The 13,390-nt window shown below is 34.6% G+C and overlaps 1 long non-coding RNA gene across 1 annotated transcript; it reads left to right on the top strand.

The window, feature by feature from the left end:
- Positions 1–6,381: 6,381 nt before the first annotated feature.
- LOC128218221 (uncharacterized) lies at positions 6,382–12,534 on the top strand. The gene is made up of 3 exons (XR_008258337.1): positions 6,382–6,431; positions 8,698–8,777; positions 12,404–12,534. It is a non-coding gene; the product is annotated as an uncharacterized LOC128218221 (long non-coding RNA).
- Positions 12,535–13,390: the final 856 nt, after the last annotated feature.

Here is a 13,390-nt window from a genome sequence, read left to right as displayed (position 1 = left end):
GAAAATCGCAGTAACACTCTTGGATTGAACTTCTTTTCTGTGGAAATAAAAAGAAAATCGCAGTAACACTCTTGGATTGAACTTCCTTTCTATGGAAGAAAAAGAATATCGCAGTAACACTTTGGGATTGAACTTCTTTTCTATGGAAGAAAAAGAATATCGCAGTAACACTCTGCATGGTGTTGAACTTATTTTCTTTTTCTATTGTTTGCTCTTGTTTTTATGTGAATAAAATAAGCTAAATCATACATTTAATCAGTTGTATAACACAATAATATATGTGTGAAAATGGTTTTTTACTTGTAATGATCAACGAAGGCGTATCCATGGTTTACTGAATCAGATGGCCCATATATCATGTGAACAGAAATAAGAATATATATCATTAAATAATTTAAATAGTTTGCTGAGTATTACAAATAGAATCATTGGTTTTTAGTCAATTTTGCCGAATGTCGGCCATCTTCATGAAGAACCGCCAAATCGCATACTACCTGGTCCTCGATTTTCATATATTTCTTTTAGTCTATAGTTTTCATGCTTTTAATTGTAAAATTATTCACTCTTTCTTTAAACTTTAATACTATCTTGCCAATAGAGCAATTCGTTATGTACAAAATGATGTGAAGTTTATCACCCGGAAGTTTCGTTTCCAAAAGTGCACCGACCCATCTGTCCTTGTTTTCTGCCCGTTGGTTGAGATATTTTATCAATCTAAAATACAAAACGTCCTGTTAAATAAACTCATGCATCTCGACAAAACATTTAAATGATATAAATTTAACTTATGAATTTGATTCCATGTTATAAATAAGTCATAATTTTCAAAGGCATCAAAAAAGTTTTTGTTTTCGGTTTCCCGACCTACTCTCAATGTTTGCACCTAACCTTAGTTTTTTAAATTGACTTTACGCGACTAGGCGGCTGAATTCACATGATTCTGACAAAAATATAAAAAGAATCTGCCAACGTTGCAGTATGCGTACTTGACTTAATATATAGATATATAATTCTTTAGAGGGTTAGCTACGCCCCTCGATAGTTAGACAAAACAATCCCAACTAAATTACTCTTTCATTGTTTATGGCAGTGAAATCGAAAACAATATATTTCTTATAAAACAATGTCTTACTTTACATACTTAATAGAAAACACACCGATCTACCAGCCCTAATATTATTGTTTATGGCAGTGAAATCGAAAACAAACTTTACTTACTGCAGAAAACCTACTATAATATGGTTGCTTATGCACTTTGATTCATTTAAAATGGTGAAGAAAAAGGAAATTCATCTTTGTTTTAAGTCATCATTCGAAGCAAAATATTGCCTTCTGATGTAGGTTTTATGACGTGGTATACACACACTGTGGTTGTTAAGTGATTGTTTTCTTCTGGTGTGGAATTTCCCTCTTTCTGTGATGTGCTATTGTTTTTATAGTGATTCTAATGCCTTAAAACACGGTAGAGTTTTTATAGTGATTCTAATGCCTTAAAACACGGTAGAGTTTTTATAGTGATTCTAATGCCTTAAAACACGGTATAGTTTTTATAGTGATTCTTATGCCTTAAAACACGGTAGAGTTTTTATAGTGATTCTTATGCCTTAAAACACGGTAGAGTTTTTTAATACTGGGCTTGTCCCTGTATTTTCCATTGTTTTATTAAATCAAACCTTGAATTAACGATGTTGCCATTTTTACGCTGGATTATTGCGTAGAAATCCATCATTTCATCAGAGGTTGGTTGGGATTCCACTCCAAACACCTTTGATATGCTGAAAATAAAAGCTAAAACTAAGGCGCCGCGGAACGAACGCCCACCCTCGATTGTTCTTTTAAGTGACATTCGGGACATTTATGGGACATTCGGCACTTATCAAAGCAAGAGTTAAGGGCATTGTTTTATATATGCTCATTCTCACTGGTAATGTGTTTACAAAGAGTCATGTGAATATCTTGAACTGTTGTTAAATGCAAAGAACAATTGTTTGCAAGCCTTATTCATATTCTCAACGGTCATAATTTGATTACTATGAAAGCTAAAGTACTGAGCCTTTCTACACTTATGTTGTTGTTTTTAGTCGTTAGTAGCATGTACGCATTTACATTTACGGGACATTCGGAACTTATTAAAGCAAGAGTAATATGCCTTGTTTCACATATTCACACTGTTAGTGGTAATACAAAGAATCATGTGAATATATTCAATGGACTGGTTATTAACATACAGCTAACAGCAAGTCTTTGCATGACATATTCAAACTTTCAAGGGGTAAAACTCGATAACTGTGAAAGCCAAAGTGGTGGGCCTTTCTACAATTGTGTCTTTGTCACTATTAACATGTAAGCAAACTTTTATGTGAAAACTTTCAATAGGTATTAAGTAAAAGCCAAGTCAAAGTGTTTGACTTTTCAAACTTCGAAGAGGCATAACAATTATTTAAACCAGAGTTATGGACCTTGTTGTACATGTGCGCATTGTCTCTGGCAACATGTGTACCAAGTTTCATTTGCCTGTTTTCATTTTTTTTAAACTATGTTTAAAGTTATACACAACTTCTTTGACGAAACCAAAACTATAACAATAACTTGACATTTGTACTTAACCAGCAGATAAGCTAAAAGTGTTTAATTCCGGCTTCCCGGAAAAAAGATGAGCTAAAATGTTTCGATTTACGGATGCTATCTTAATACATTTACAACGGAGTGTATTAGAAACATTAAAAACGGCATGTATTAGCCTTACCTCCGTTCAAACATCCGGTAGAAGGTAAAGTGGCTCAGTACTGACCCAAGAACAGGCGTCAAAAGCAGCTGTAATAAGAAGATATAAATGACATTGTATGAAGAATCGAGCCTTGAACTGTATGGTAGCCTATTTCTGTCATTTCGAATTACGATGTTATGAAAATACGCCAAACGACAGTGCGAAAATACAAAATTAAACAATACAAGATATGCCGTGAAAAAAATACAACAGTACGCAATGTTGGGTGGCATTAAACGAAATAATAATCCGTCGTGTTTTTTTCACAACGCCATATAAAATGGTGTGTTTTTATATTTTCGCCCCGCCATCTGACGTACTTTCGCGGCAATTTTTTTTGATGAAATCAAGCATTATGAACAAAGTGTAAAAATACAATGGACATGGATACTTACAAATGTAAGTAAACGTTTTATTGCATTCACTATTTTAGATGAAATAAAAATAAATGAGCGCGAAGCACGAGTTTTGTATTTTTCAATCAATAAAAAAGAGGATAGTGAGTTGAAGAATTTCGTCACTTATCCTGCAAAACGTTATTGCACGTGGTACGAGATATGTTCATCAACGAGCGAGAAGTGCGAGTTTTGTAAATTTCAAGCAGTGATAAAAGGGTAGTGGGTTGTACTCTATAGTCACCTATCGTTCAATAACTAGCAATGGTATATTGGAATAGCGTTGTAATTTATCCGCACGCAACTCTGTTTTATGGCTACCGTTCTTACATCAGTATTAATGAAACGAAATCAATAAAAAAAACTCTGCAATATGGTGCAGGATGTTTTAATTAGAGTTTGCTTGGCAATTACTGTTTAGGTTTGCTTAAATCTGTACATTATGTTTTGGAAATAATTCCTTATATCAGAATTCACAAAGTAACGTACCTTTTGGCCTGTTTAAGGGGTATTTGTCTCTGGAAACACGCCTGAAATTGGAATTCAATTAAAACAATGGTTAACTTCAAAATCGTTATGTATTTGTGAATGCATCGAAATCATAAAAAAATGTATTATATTTGAACTAAAAACCTTCATGTACATTGTAGATACTCGTAGATCCAGTAATTGTCAGCTGGTTAGGTTCATAAGACGAGCATAGAACAATCGAACCCCGCTGGCTCGAGATCGCTTGGCTCGAATTCGTATTTGGCTCAAACTGGATGTTAAGGACCGATTTCTATAAATTGAAGGTAAACATTCCCGCTTGGCTCAAATTTATCGATACTCGAGGCAATTCGCCGGTCCCTGGGAGTTCGAGCAAACGGGGTTCCCTCTGAATGTATTAGTACCAAGGCCCACGTCATTATTCTAAGAGCTATTTGGCGGCCAAAGTATCATAAATAAAAGTCCGTCGTTGTAGGGTGTTCCGGGGCAATGCTCATTTGGGGATTATTTTAAGTTGATGATGAGCGCATGTTTTAAGCCCAAACAAAGTTCTGATTTAACGCCATTTAACATGCACATTGATTCAAGCTGAAACTGTGATTCTCTGTTGTTGAATCTGAAATGAAAAAAACACACTTATTTGATTGTGTTATATCATTATAAGGATGATCTTTAAGAATGAAAAAAAAATGTAATTATGGATCTGTATACAATTTTGGAAGCACCCAATTCACGATAAAAGCAGGTACAAGATTTATGGTGACTTTGATTTCAAGAGTGGATTATTTAAATGGATAAAAAGAGTAAAACAATTGATATTATATACCATAATGTTTGGCAGGGTCTGTTTGATCAAAAACTGCAGTACGGGCTCGGAAATTTAAGATAGGGTCTAAGATGACCGCTCTAAATTACTATTTCGATAAAAATGGTGTTTGAATATGACAGTGTTCAACAAACACAAAATAATTATCACTTTTACGGTTGTCCAAAAAACGTATTATCTTTAAGTAAGTAAATAAATGCAATACGATTAGTTCTGAAATTGTTTAAAGTTGATAAACTTTAATTTCTATTGGCGATCTCTGGCCAACATAGCCCCAAGTCGTTGTGCTTTATTGTACACATGAGTTTTACTCCTGTGAAATGTGACTTAAAAATGACTTTTTGGTTATATGTTAAAAAAGCAATAACAGGTTGGACATCCGACAATAGACAGTACTAAGGTAGGCAATGGCTGGTGTGACATCCGACAATAGACAGTACTGAGGTAAGCAATACCAGTTGTGAAATCCGACAATAGACAGTACTAAGGTAAGCAATACCAGGTGTGACATTCGACAATAGACTGTACTAAGGTAAGTAATAACAGTTGTGACCCCCGACAATAAACAGTGCTAAGGTGTGCAAAACCAGGTGTGACATTCGACAAAAGACAGTGCTAAGGTAAGTAATAACAGGTGTGACACCCGACAATAAACAGTGCTAAGGTGTGCAAAACCAGGTGTGACATCTGACAAGAGACAGTGCTAAGGTAAGTAATAACAGGTGTGACAATCGACAATAAACAGTACTAAGTAAAGTAATAACAGGTGCGACAATTGACAATAGACTGTACTAAGGTAAGTAATAACAGGTGTGACATCCGACAATAGCCAGTTCTAAGTTAAGTTATAACAGGTGCGACAATCGACAATAGACATTGCTTAGGTAAGCAATAACAGGGGTGTCTTCCGACAATTCACAGTATGACAATGTCATTTTACCTAACGTACGTAACTTGTTATCATTGTAAAATGTGCATGTACAAGGCATTAGCCAATCCGCACTTTTACACTTTTTATCGGGATGTATTGTTATGATACCCTCGCATGGCCCTCAAAATGGACACTTGTTATTATCGAGTCGAAACGGACGCTTATAAAACAAGTTATATTCAAGCGCTTCAATGTTTGCATACGAGATCAGCTGTCAAACGACGAATTTCGATGCAAGGCATGAGTATAAGCATTTTAAAAAGTGATTGAAATTAGCAGGAATGCCATGAATAATTGAATTTGTACTTAACAAATTTAACCGAGAGATATTCATGTTGTCAAAAAACTAGAAATGAAACTTCTTTGGGTGAGTTTATGAAGGTCTTCCCTCGCCCTGTAATGCAATAAGGCCTAATGTGAGAAATCTCATGGAATGAATCGGCCATTTCAGTAATCGTGACAAAGATTATATACGATGTTCTTCTTATCGTGAAAACGTCCGAAAGGTAAGCTGCAGCGTTCTTTCAAGCCAAATGTTTTTCCTTGACAATGGGAAATAACCACTGCGTCTGACCAGTGACCAAGCTGTGAAAAAGCTGTGAATATAATACCACACTATTTTTAAGAAGAAAATACATGCAACAATGATATTACCAGATATCGTCGACACTTCACTAAGAATGTACACTCCATGCAACTACACTCAATATAAGACATGCTGCCTTCTTTACAATTTTCCACAATTATGAATAATTAATACGTTTAACTTGAGAATTTATGTATGCAAAAGTCATTTTTATATCCAAATCATTACATTATAATGCATTTCTTAACTCTTCAACCTATGTCTAAGTCATGCATTTTTTCATTTGAAACACTGAATTGGTACCAACCGAAATGCAAAGAATAATCCAATATTAAAATTAGGATCCCGGGTCCCGACAAATATAACTTTCCCTATGAGTCAAAAAGTAGTGCGTTAAACTAAGTTTAAAAGTGGGGACGTAAATAATATTTGCAAAGGTATGTTGTAGTCTATCTTCTCCTAATGATGCAATCAGTTATTATGTTTCCATATTTAAGTTCGTTGATGTTAATTACAAGGAAGCAGAGTACTTGTCAAAAATGAATGATACTTTGGCACACATGTCTACTTCAGTACTTATACTGCACACAATTCATGCATGTACAATGTCAGTAAACTAAACCATGAGTCATGACCATTAAGTCAATTGATTACTTAAATACAATCAAAATGCATTTTTAATGTATTTAGAAGTAATAACAATTGTCGTCTTACGTAACCTTATTCACATGTATTCAGGTGTGGATCTAGGCCAACGTTTTTAGAGGTGGCGCAACTTAGAGGTGTCAGGTAACCTTTTGACTTGCACCCCTACCATGGGTCCAAACCGAGTTGTTTTGTTTAAGTGTTGTCGTGGGGGGTGCATGTTGGTACTCTCTACTGACGATTTTAACAACTTTTAGTCCGATTAGATGCTTTTGGGGCATATTGTATTTTTATCTTAGTAAACATTGACTAATTTAGGGGATGCGGGCATGGGGGTACCGGTATCCCTGGATCCGCTAGTGATATTTTGTTTACATGTCATGTGTTTTATCTTCCCTGTTTGTATAAGGCCAGAAACAATTACGTGGTTAGGTTTACATACTGTGCAAAAAAAACATTTTGGGAAGGAATTTAAGTCCTTAGGCCTAAAAAAAAAAATTGTTGGGTTAGGGTTACATCCGTTTCAAAAATAGGTAGGGTAGGTAGGCTTTTTTTTATTAGGTTTATATAAGACTGTCATTTTCATTATAGCGGAATGGTGTTAAAGTTATCTTCTGAGTAAGCATTTAAGGTTTTAAACTACATATTGAAAAGCAATTGAAAAAAAAAATATATATATATTTTTTTTTTTTTTTTTAAGTTTTTCATTTTTTTTTTCAAACTGACTATACAAACGGAAGGGTCGGCGCCTATTCCGTAGGTAGGGTCGGGTAACCCGAACAAATTGTATCTTTTTTTAGGCCTTATTACTGTATTACAATTTTCAATGAGACTTCATGTAAGAACGGTATTGTCGTCATTGGGGAATGGATTTTTACAATACATATTAAACACACATTTAAAAGGGGTTATTTGTTATTTTAATTTTAACCAAATTACTATGAAAACGGTAGCCTATCTCGAAGGAAGGGTCGGGTGTATCGAACAAGAATATTCCTTAAATGTACACCTCATTTGGACATATGAATTGGGCTTTCTACAGTGCAAATGTTGGTGGAGAAGGCCATGCTTAGTTTTGAAGGAAGAATAAGAAAGAAAATAAGTAAAAATAATGAAAACGCGAACTAAATTCAACTCTTAGTTACAACAACGTAAGTATTTTTTTTCAATTAATGCAACCACCAAAATGCCACAATGCGTTGTTGATGGGGTAGTCTGTAACAGTTTGACACAAAATATTTTGGAGAAAGCCTTTTAAAATAAAATTTCTGACGTTGTTAACGGTCCATATACATACGAGGTTGTTTTCGATAATAATGGCCGAGGAGTTCCGGATGATACCTGTATTTGCACATTCTGAAATATGTTGTGTTTAGGTACTTCAAACCATATCTTGCACTGTGTATTTCCGTGTGTGAAAACAAGTACATTTATATTTTTAAAATGACTTACTTGAAGTACTTAATTTGCAACGAATTACAATTATAAAACAATTACATAACTATTCTAAATGAAATTAGACAGATGATAAAAATAATATTTAAGTTTGCATGTTTATCAAATCATATGAAATACTATCCCTTATGAACTTATTGAGAAGGCAAAAAAACCGATTGTAAAATTGAATCATATGAATCATACATACATTATTTATGAATCATACATACATTATATATGAATAAACATACATTATTTATGAATCATATATACATTATTTATGAATCATACATACATTATTTATGAATCATACATACATTATTTATGAATCATACATACATTATTTATGAATCAACATACATTATTTATGAATCATACATACATTATTTATGAATCATACATACATTATTTATGAATCATACATACATTTTTATGAATCATACATACATTATTTATGAATAAACATACGTTATTTATGAATCATACATACATTATTTATGAATCATACATACATTATTTATGAATCATACATACATTATTTATGAATCAACATACATTATTGCCGCATTGAACAAAAACAGGTAAAGTCAATTTTATTTTTGAGGAAAAAATATTTTTCAGTTGAGGAAGGAGTACCAAGCGATGGAAGCACCCTTGTGTTGATCCATGGATTTCTCACCTCCAGCCATGATTGGAGCAAGGTTTATCATACATCTTTCAATGTTTTGCCCCGGGGGAGAGGGGGGGGGGCGGCACACTTTAGACAAAATGCAAATTTTGTTGTCGAAATTCCACGTCTTGGACAGCGAAAATTTTCGAAAATATATTGGGCATTATATTGATAGTTGCATCATAAAATGTTAAAAATGTTGTTTTTTTAATTAGGTCAATGCAAATACTATATTTCAGAAATTATTGAGATTTTAAACATGGCAAATGAAATACCTAAATTAGGAAAGTGACTTACAACAGTAAATGACTTAAGATGCTTCATACCAGCCCAGTACTTATCCAACTTATATTCCAAATTTGGTCAAACATTAATTAGAATGATTTTAATCAAATTGCTTTCTATGGCTTACCAAAGTAAGGCAAGCTGCATAAATATTCGAACGTACTACAGCTTAAGTTTTATTGATGGAACTATAATATACATTGTAGCTTCAAATAGAACGACAGCAGTCCTAATTAACGGCTGTAGCTATACATAGAGATGCAGCGATACAATACAACAGTATGTTTTAATTATACAGGGTAACTGTATTTTAGGCACCCAAAGTAGGTATGCCACTGTCTTCATATTGCATTACTTTTAAGCCACTTGGTAAGCCATACTGATGTAGCTATGTTTCATTGGCCACTCTTGTCATATTGTATTTTTTGAGCCTCTTGGTACGTCATACAAATGTAGATATGTTGTATTGGCCACTGTTCTCATACTGTACTTTTTTGAGCGACTTGATACCCCATACAGCTGTAGGTATGTTTGATTGGCCACTGTTGTCATGCTTTACTTTGTGAGCTACTTCATACCCCATACAGCTGTACCTATGTTTGATTGGCCACTGTTGTCATATTGTATCTTTTGAGCCATCTGATACCCCATACAGCTAGAAGCTGTTTCATTGGCCACTGTTGTCATATTGTATCTTTTGAGCCATCTGATACCCCATACAGCTAGAAGCTATGTTTCATTGGCCACTGTTGTCATATTGTATCTTTTGAGCCATCTGATACCCCATACAGCTAGAAGCTATGTTTCATTGGCCACTGATGTCATATCGTATCTTTTGAGCCATCTGATACCCCATACAGCTAGAAGCTATGTTATATTGGCCACTGTTGTCATATTGTATCTTATGAGCCATCTGATACCCCATACAGCTAGAAGCTATGTTATATTGGCCACTGTTGTCATATTGTATCTTTTGAGCCATCTGATACCCCATACAGCTAGAAGCTATGTTATATTGGCCACTGTTGTCATATTGTATCCTATGAGCCATCTGATACCCCATACAGCTAGAAGCTATGTTATATTGGCCACTGTTGTCATATTGTATCTTTTGAGCCATCTGATACCCCATACAGCTAGAAGCTGTTTCAATGGCCACTGTTGTCATATTGTATCTTTTGAGCCATCTGATACCCCATACAGCTAGAAGCTGTTTCAATGGCCACTGTTGTCATATTGTATCTTTTGAGCCATCTGATACCTCATACAGCTAGAAGCTATGTTTCATTGGCCACTGTTTTCATATTGTATCTTATGAGCCATCTGACACCCCATACCGCTAGAAGCTATGTTTCATTGGCCACTGTTTTCATATTGTATCTTATGAGCCATCTGACACCCCATACCGCTAGAAGCTATGTTATATTGGCCACTGTTGTCATACAGTACTTTTGAGACACTTGATACCCCATACAGCTAGAAGCTATGTTATATTGGCCACTGTTGTCATACAGTACTTTTGAGACACTTGATACCCCATACAGCTAGAAGCTATGTTATATTGGCCACTGTTGTCATACAGTACTTTTGAGACACTTGATACCCCATACAGCTTTGTTTGATTGGCCACTGTTTTCATATTGTATTTTGTGAGGTACTTGATACCCCACACAGCTGTAGCTATGTTTGATTGGCAACTGTTTTCATATTGGAATTTTTGAGTCACTTGGTACCCCATACAGCTGTTGCTTTGTTGATTGGCCATTGTTTTCATATTGTAACTTTTGAGTCACTTGATACCCGATACCGCTGTAGCTATGTTTGATTGGCCACTGTTTTCACATTGTTACTCTTGGTCCACTTGATAGCCCATACAGCTGTAGCTATGTTTGGTTGGCTACTGTTTTTATATAGCAACATTTACTGTCATATGTTCTAGCTCAAGGTTTCTTTATTTACCAACTGGACGCATGAAAATGATTCAAACTTCATTTGATGTCACTTATGATAAACACAAGACGCCGGCCATCATGTTGTTTCGTTTAATCAGAGGTAGTCCAATGCACACGTGTTGTATGGTTTGCTAGCTTAAATATGTTGTATTCATATCTTTTTTTGTAATTCAGATAGTACCTAGCAGATATTCCCATTTTAAATGCAAATAATATTAGGACAATACGATCAGCCCAAAACAATATTTTGTCTAGATTAAAGTTGATTTTTGCGTGTTACACGATTTTCTGGTGGTATGAAATCACAGTTCAGCAAAATCATTATGCTGGATATGTTGGGATATGGATTCTCAGATAAGCCGGTATGTCGTTCACAAATGTTATTTTTAGCTTGGCTTTTTGAAGAATAAGGAGAGCTGTACTTCTCCTTGCCATCTGCGTCGGCGTCTGGTTTTAAGTTTAAGGACAAGTTGGCATTTTTACTTATTATCCAATACCCTACATTCATTTTACTCCAAACTTTACACAGTAATTCAGGGCCATCACACAATGAGATAACATAACTGTTTTACCCTAAATACAAATCATAGTCCCTGATTGACTTACGACCTTAGGTTAAAGTTTTAGGACAAGTTGGGAATTTTTTCTATAACTTTTATACCAGTTGACTTCATACCTCACACAATTGTTGAAGGCCATCATACAATTAGGTTTCATAACTCCATCTTATCTTGATAAAAATATGACTCTTTAATGACCTATCGAAAATCGAAAGTTTAGATAAAGTTTTAGGACATCTTTAGGTTTTAGCTGAGATTTCAAATACCGTTAATTCCATAAACTTCTTCACACAGTTGTTCACGGTCATTACACAATTAGGTATCTCCATATTGTCTTCAATACAGTTTATTTCCCTTGATTGTTTTCTTTTGATAATTTTTATCTTCTTATGGTTTTTGGCAGGCACATATTACATCATAAATGCATTGGAGTGATGTTTAGTCGATAGCGTTGTACTATGACAGCTCTTGCATTAATATCGTTAAGTTTTGATAAAAGAACATCATGGGCTATACTTGGTAAGACAGATTGGGTTGAAATTAGCTGATTTAATTAGTCGAGTGTTGTTATCAACACATATAAACTAATATATATATATAAGAAAATCTATCTTCATGGTATTTACACTACCAGGTATGAAAAAGTTAGTCATAATGCGCCAAATCTGTGAAAAGTGATAGGCCCAGGCCTACAAGGCCTATATGTAGCTACGCCACTGCGATGCCCTTAAAAACTTTTTTAACTTTAATAAAGTTCTGAACAATCGGACCGGTTTGTTTTCCATGTGCCACGTATATAACCAGACAAGAGAAAAGTTAAACTTATAAGTACAATTTTAATCCAAATGACTTATTAACAGCTTGACCACGACTACCTGATTACGGAACAGGCAGACATTCACGAGGCTCTGCTGACGTCACTTTCCATACCACGCGCACACGTGATGTCACATGACTACGGCGACACCGTGGCCTTGGAACTGCTTCATAGGTTAGATAACCTGAGAGTAAAATCAACCTGTGTTGTAAATAATAAAAACGAAAGATACATTAAAAGTAGCCAATGAAACAGTTTCAATATCCGATGTACCGGTTCCGATATCCGATATAACCGTTCGACATCCGCTAGGATCGTTTCGATAGCAGATAGAACCGTTTATATCAGATAGAACCGTTCGATATAAGATATAACTGTTTCATTATCAGATAGAACCATTTCGATATCAGATAGAATCGTTTCGATAGAACCGTTTCGATATCAGATAGAACCGGTCGATATCCGATAGAACCGTTTCGGAATCATATATTAACGTTTATATATCAAATAGAACCATTTCTTTTTCAGAGAGAAACGTTTCAATATCAAATTGAACCTATTTCGATAGCAGAACTATTTTAATTTCAGATAGTACCCTTTCGATACCAGATAAAACCGTTTCAATATCCGATAGAAGCTTTTTTATTTTCACACACATCCCTCCTCGTATTGATTACGTTTGTATTAAGGATTGATGTCAAATCAATATTTGTTTCAATGTCGGATGCCGTATGAACAACATACACCGTTACATAATTATTCCAGTCAGGAAAATACACGAAACAAAAGAGGTAAAATATATTATTTAGTTTGGCTGAATAAATTGTTAGCATACATTTTGGACCCCTTAACAATTGTTAATTTACAATAACTTTAGTGTCAAAATGAATCTCCTGTCCTGCGAAATGGGTTCCAAAATGAATTTGAGGTTTAATTATGCTTACATATAAATAATACTTTATCCGTACTATGATAGTTAGTAATGTGTTCATCGAAGACAGTTAGAACATTTAGTTGACCTGCTTTAAGT

The sequence above is a fragment of the Mya arenaria genome, chromosome 14, assembly GCF_026914265.1.
Source record: "Mya arenaria isolate MELC-2E11 chromosome 14, ASM2691426v1".
Taxonomy (NCBI): domain Eukaryota; kingdom Metazoa; phylum Mollusca; class Bivalvia; order Myida; family Myidae; genus Mya; species Mya arenaria.
Note: the sequence above shows the minus strand (reverse complement) of the source record. Positions and strands in the feature narration are given on the sequence as shown.